Source organism: Ambystoma mexicanum, chromosome 1p (assembly GCF_040938575.1).
Source record: "Ambystoma mexicanum isolate Mex_15411 chromosome 1p, UKY_AmexF1_1, whole genome shotgun sequence".
Classification (NCBI taxonomy): Eukaryota; Metazoa; Chordata; class Amphibia; order Caudata; family Ambystomatidae; genus Ambystoma; species Ambystoma mexicanum.
Window position 1 is genome coordinate 1493862544 of NC_090921.1, and position 6000 is coordinate 1493868543.

Consider the following 6000-nt stretch of genomic DNA (forward strand, 5'->3'; position numbering starts at 1 on the left):
GATCCCTCTCAACGAGACCTTCCAACGAGCGATCCGGTGGTGGGGCACCCGCGCTCATCTAGCGGCAGGGACAGACTTTCAGACCCCAGCCCACCAGCCGACAGTGACGACGGATGCCTCCCTGGAGGGGTGGGGAGGGCACACCGGAGATGTTCACGCGAGAGGAGAAGCCGCTCCACATCAACATCCTGGAGCTCCGGGCAGTGTTCAGGGCCCTCAGGTCCTTTCTCCCGTCCCTCAAGGGCAAGGTGGTGAGGATCTTCACCTACAACACCACCACGATGTTCTACATCCGGAAGCAGGGCGGAACCAGATCTCCAGCCCTATTAAAGGAAGCCCAGGATCTGTGGCATTGGGCCGTTGCCCAAGGGATGTTTCTGGTGCCGTTTCATCTGGCAGGGATAAAAAACACCATCGCCGACACACTCAGCAGAGAGCTGCGCTCGTGCCACGAGTGGGAACTATGCCAGGATCAAGTGGACTGACTCTTTCAGCGATGGGGCAAACCCCAGATCGACCTGTTCGCGACGGCAACGAACTCCAGTGCCAGAGGTTTGCCAGCAGGTTTCCCCAACCGAGGAGCATGGGCGATGCTTTCTCGTTCCCCTGGGACGGCCTGTTCCTATATGCGTTCTGTCCATTGCTGTTGCTGCTCTGACTCATCAACCAGCTCAAGAGGTCCCAGTGCAGGATGATCCTCGTCGCACCGGCGTGGCTGAGGCAGATCTGGTTCCCGGACCTTCTGGACTTGTCGGCGTCCCTACCGGTCAAGCTGCCGACGGACGCAGATCTTCTTTCCAGAGAAGGAGGCGCCATCCTTCATCACGACCCGGAATCGCTGAACTTGCAGCCTTGGCTCCTGCAGCACTAGAGTTTGGAGGGTACAATATCCCGGCTGACTGCAGAGAGGTTCTTGCAAAGGCCAGGGCGTCCTCAACTCTCAAGTGCTACGGACATAAGTGGAAGAGTTTCTTTGTCTGGTGCCGTGCACAGAAGATTAACCCTCTGCGGATTACGGCCCCTCAAGTACTGCTGTAACTACTGTCGCTGGCCAAGGCTGGACTAGCTCACGCTTCCATCAAGATACATCTGGCTGCGATCTCCCGATACACCAGAACTACGGGACGGGCGTCCTTGTGGTCTCATCGCCTGGTGAAGGAATTTATGAAGGGACTGTTCTGATCGTTCCCGCCGGTGAAGGCTCCTGCCCCGGCGTGGGAACTCAACGTGGTGCTGTCTAGGCTCATGGGGGCGCCATTCGAACCTCTGCATTCGGCGCCGTTGAAGTTCCTGTCATGGAAGACAGCTTTTCTTGTGGCCATCACCTCCGCACGACGAGTGGGAGAGATCTAGGCCCTATCCTGCAAGCCTCCATACTTGACTATTCACAACACGATGGTGGTGCTGAGGACGCACCCCTCCTTTATGCCCAAGGTGCCGTCGGACTTCCACCATAACGAGCCCTTGGTGTTACCAGTTTTCTTCCTGTCGCCTTCGTCGCCGGCCGAGAAGACTTTGCACTCGCTGGATGTGGGTAGAGCGCTGAAGTTCTACGTGGACCGCACAAAGAGTTTTCGGAAGACGTCACAGCTGTTTCTGAACTTTGGACCTGGGAACCAAGGGAAGGCTCTCTCGAAGGCTTCCATTTCTAGATGGCTCTCCGGCTGCATCATGCACTGTCACTGGTTGCAAACCGACCGTTGCCCGGCTGTCCGAGAGCCCATTCGACCAGAGCGATCGCTGCTACCACAGCGTTCTTGTCTGGTGTGCCCCTGCTGGACATCTGCAGGGCTGCTACGTGGAGGTTGACGCACACCTTCACGAGATTCTACTGCGTCGACCGGGATTCCAAGGAGGAGTCCAGAGTCGGCAAAGCAGTGCTGCGCAACCTGTTCGCCTGAAGGTGGGCCTGGTGGGGAGGTAAGAGTTGCTTAATGTTGAGTTTATGTAATGCTTAATGTTGAGCCTTTTGCCACCTCCCGTGGTTGTGCATGTGTGTACTGCTATGTATTCTTATATTCATGAGCATGTGAATCCATGCCAGACCCCATGCTGGAGAAGGAACAAGTTACTTACCTGTAACTGTTGTTCTCCATCATGGGTCTGGCATGGATTCGCATGCGAATGTTAGGAAAGATTTCGTAATTGTGGGTAATTTTCCTTCCATGTGGCAACCCCTAAACTTTTTGCTGTTGTTTTTCACCTTGATCTCGACTTTGCCAGAGAAGTGCAGCCTTCTGCCGCACTCCTCTGGGCTTTCGCTCCATTCTTACAGGGAAACTGACATGCCCTTAAGACAGTCAGTACCGGGAAACGCTGTTTTCCGTAGTTTCTTTTATCATGTTGTGGCTTTCGTGCAACATGACACAAGAGGGCACTGTAAGCTGAGTTACTGCTCTCTTGGGTCTCTAGCCTTCTACAGGCCCTAGATGCTCTTTTTGGATTGTAACTGATCGGTGCAAGTGAATCACGGACGGGAATGGTGGCAGCAATCGTTTCTTGTGTTTTGAGCTCCTTTTGGCGTTTTAAGCGTGTTTCTCGCGCTTAGCCCAAAATGGTGGCCTGGCTCCCAAAATGGCCAGACCACGAGGCTCCTTTGTCCTGTCCGCTGACCGTCTTGCTCCCTTCACCTTCCCCAGGTTGAGCCGATCCAGGGCCTTCCTTATTTGGGCATGTACTTTCCCGCGAAACACAGATGCTTTCGCGGGCTTCTACAGGCCTTGTGTGTGCCTCCAGGATGTGGGCTGGGATGTCTGGTCCCAATACACATCCTGGGTGCCAGAGAGTCTAGGGTGGTGTGAATGCCTGGGACCACCGTGGTCCGTGTTAGGTCCACGTATGGTGTGAGTGTTGATGAGCGGATCTCCCATTGGGTCCCCTCCGTTTTGGCGCGAAGGGAACCGTGGATAAGAGGGGGCTGGAAACGCCACTACCATGTCGATCTCCTGAGTTCTCATGAACAAAGGAATACAGGAGCCAAGTATCCTGCAACCACGAGGCTGAACCGAGGAATCGCTGATGACCCGCTGAAGGACTGCTCCTCTGCACTGCTGTCGCCTTGTGAAACCCTTTTTACCTCTGATCGAACCAGAAGGCCTGTACTGGTACTTCGACCCTTGGAATAGCGGGAACAGCTATTCTCGGCATCTTCACCATCTCCTGCACGTAAGCCTTCAGAAGCGTCTCTGGGGCATCCAGCAGACTGACCAGCCTACACAGGAGTCTTGCTCTGTAACCGCTGCCAGGTTGTGTTGTATTTCTAGTCCTTGTCACTCTCACATGATTCGTACACTTGGCGTTCCCAGGTCTGAAGTGAGTAGTGTACATTTGACTGAGATACACACGGCCGCTCCGTTGCCCTGCTGTGGTAACAAACTGTGCGGGTTCACTTCGTTTGGGACATCTTTAACTCAACTCTGCTGCTGCAGACTCTACACGACGACGAGACGTCCCCTGCTCTCCTGAACCTGCCAGCGACTGAAACTGACGCGGAGAAGCCTGGGTCTGCTTGCATCGGGGTCCGGTGAGTAGCATAGCTAGGAACTGGTCGCCCTCCTGCAGGAGCCCATAGCTTTTCCCTGCTGTGTCAAAACAGCACGCCTTTCCGTACTCGCGCTCTGCTTCTGCCCACAGTGGAGGCTGCGCTTGAGTCGCGGAACTCTGTTCTTCTTCATTTGTGCACTAAACTGAACTGCCTGATTCCCTCAAAGAGACTCCCCTTTTTGCCCATTGGCACCAGCGTGTGCAGGTACTTTTGAGCACAAGGCTCCACTCTTCGTAGGGCTCGGACTTCCTTTTAGTTAGGTGCCTCTGAAGGCGGACTGGGTCTAAGCATTATTTCGCACTGCCTGTTTTCCTTCCCTTTTAGGTGGACTACACATTTCGTGCATCTAACGCTTGAGGCTTGTTTGTATTTGTATATATATTGTATTGGTATGGTATGTGTTGGTTTACTGGAGTTGTATTGTGATTTCTCGCTACGGTCATTGTTTTAAAGGCCTTGGAATAAATGTGTATATATTTTTAATATAACACCTGTTTGGAGTAGTTTGTAAGTGTCCTTGCTTTGTGTGCTCATTGCGGGCTTTCAGTCACCCTCACCCCTCTTGAGACCTAGTCTTGACCGCCGCGATCGCTACCCTGATTGGTCTGGCTTGTCCAGAGGTTACCCTGTCCCAAGTAATTAGGTTGGCCTTCTGAACTTCTACGCTGCCAGGACAGAGTTCAGAAATCCGTCTTAACAGCGAACCCTCCCTCCTACCCCTCTGCGGCTCTTCACTTGGTCATACTGCCACTTTATGTGCTACCAAATCTGAAGATGGCTGCCAGAGGGGGGGCTTAGGGAGAGGGCAGTCATTGGCTGGGGGCAGTATGACCCAGAGACCAGTGATTGGTTACTACTAAGGGAGACAGATCAGAAATGAAACTGATACTGATTTTTTCTTTACCGAGGATTCCCAGCCTGACGAGGGAATATTCATGAGCATGTGAATCCATGCCAGACCCATGCTGGAGAACAACAGTTACAGGTAAGTAACTTGTTCCTTCTCAGGCAATGTTAATATCATTCAGCATCTAATGAAAAGGAGGAGGAATAGTGCAGAGTCCCTAAGTAAAGTGTTCACAAACCGTCGAGCAGCTGAGATATATGTCTTCAATGAGGTGGGACTTATCAGACGCCACCATCAAGTGGTGCTGGCTGTTTAGTGCTAGCACCTTTACAATACACTTCAGACATGCAAGCAGATAGTACCATTAGCAAGCCGTTATCTGCAGACCATTCGGAGGGTGTTATTTTGCAGTCCTTGTAGCTTGTGAATGTTTTGGTTGCCTAAATATAGGGTGTTTTAATAGTCCAGTTTGCAGAGTATAAAAGCTCTGGCCAGCGTGATGCAGCTGGAGGAATATAAGAAGGGTCTGCAACAATGTATTAATTTTGCAGAATAGGCCTTTGAGGACGCTGTTGCATTTACCTGTCTCGAGTGGGAGAGGGTGGAGTCGAGGTATACTCCAGCGTTTTGGCATCCTTGGACACAGCAGTGAGATTTCCATCAATGTTGAATGCCTTGTATTGATGGTTGAGTTTATTGAGGCGTTGCCTCAAACTAATGAGTAGGAGCTTGGTTTTGTCATCATTTAGACAAAGCCCGTGCTTGGCCATCCAATCTTGGATTTTGCTGTATATTTAATTTAATCGGGAAGAATCTTTCTCGTATGAACCTGATAGAGTGATGAGAATTTGCATATCATGCGCATAGTTTGTATAGGGGACTTCCATGTCATCTAGGTGGTCAAACAAACTTTGTAAATATGTTATACAAAGTTGGGGAGACACAAGAGCCTTGTGGGACTCCACATGTATTTGGCGAGGGATGTGCAGATGCTGTGGCCGAGAAGACCCTCATGGATACATCAGAGAGGAACGATTGGATCCATTCGGCTGCTTTAGAAGAGAATGAGGCTGAGGAGGTTAGATGGGTAGTTAGAATGCATGGTCCACTAAATTGAAAGCAGCTGAGTAGTGGGAGGGGTTGCCATTGTCTTTGGCTTCGTCCATCTGGATTTTAAGATCCAAGAGAACCGTCTCAGTGCCATGTCTTGGCCCTAATCCTGATTGCCGGAGGCCTAGCTGGTTGTTTGTTTCAAGGTGGTTTTGAATTTAGATGTAGACTTCCTTGTCCAAGATTTCTAGTAGAAACAGTACGGTTGTGATTGGTCTGTAGTTTGTAGGGATATTGGGGTGAAGGGGGGCTTTTTGATAAGGGGCATGACCCAGGCATCTTTAAGATTTTTGGGGACAGAGCAGGAGGCGAAGGAGGTATTGATAAAGGATGTGATGAAGGGCGCAAACTCTTTGGCACCTTCTTTTATGATGGAGGCTGGGCAGATGTCACCTTGACATTTGGAAGGTTTAAGGCCAGTTATTATACCTTCCACCTCTTTTGTGGTCACTGGTGAGAATTCAAATAATTTACTGGTCTTCTGTGGGGGATAGTGGTG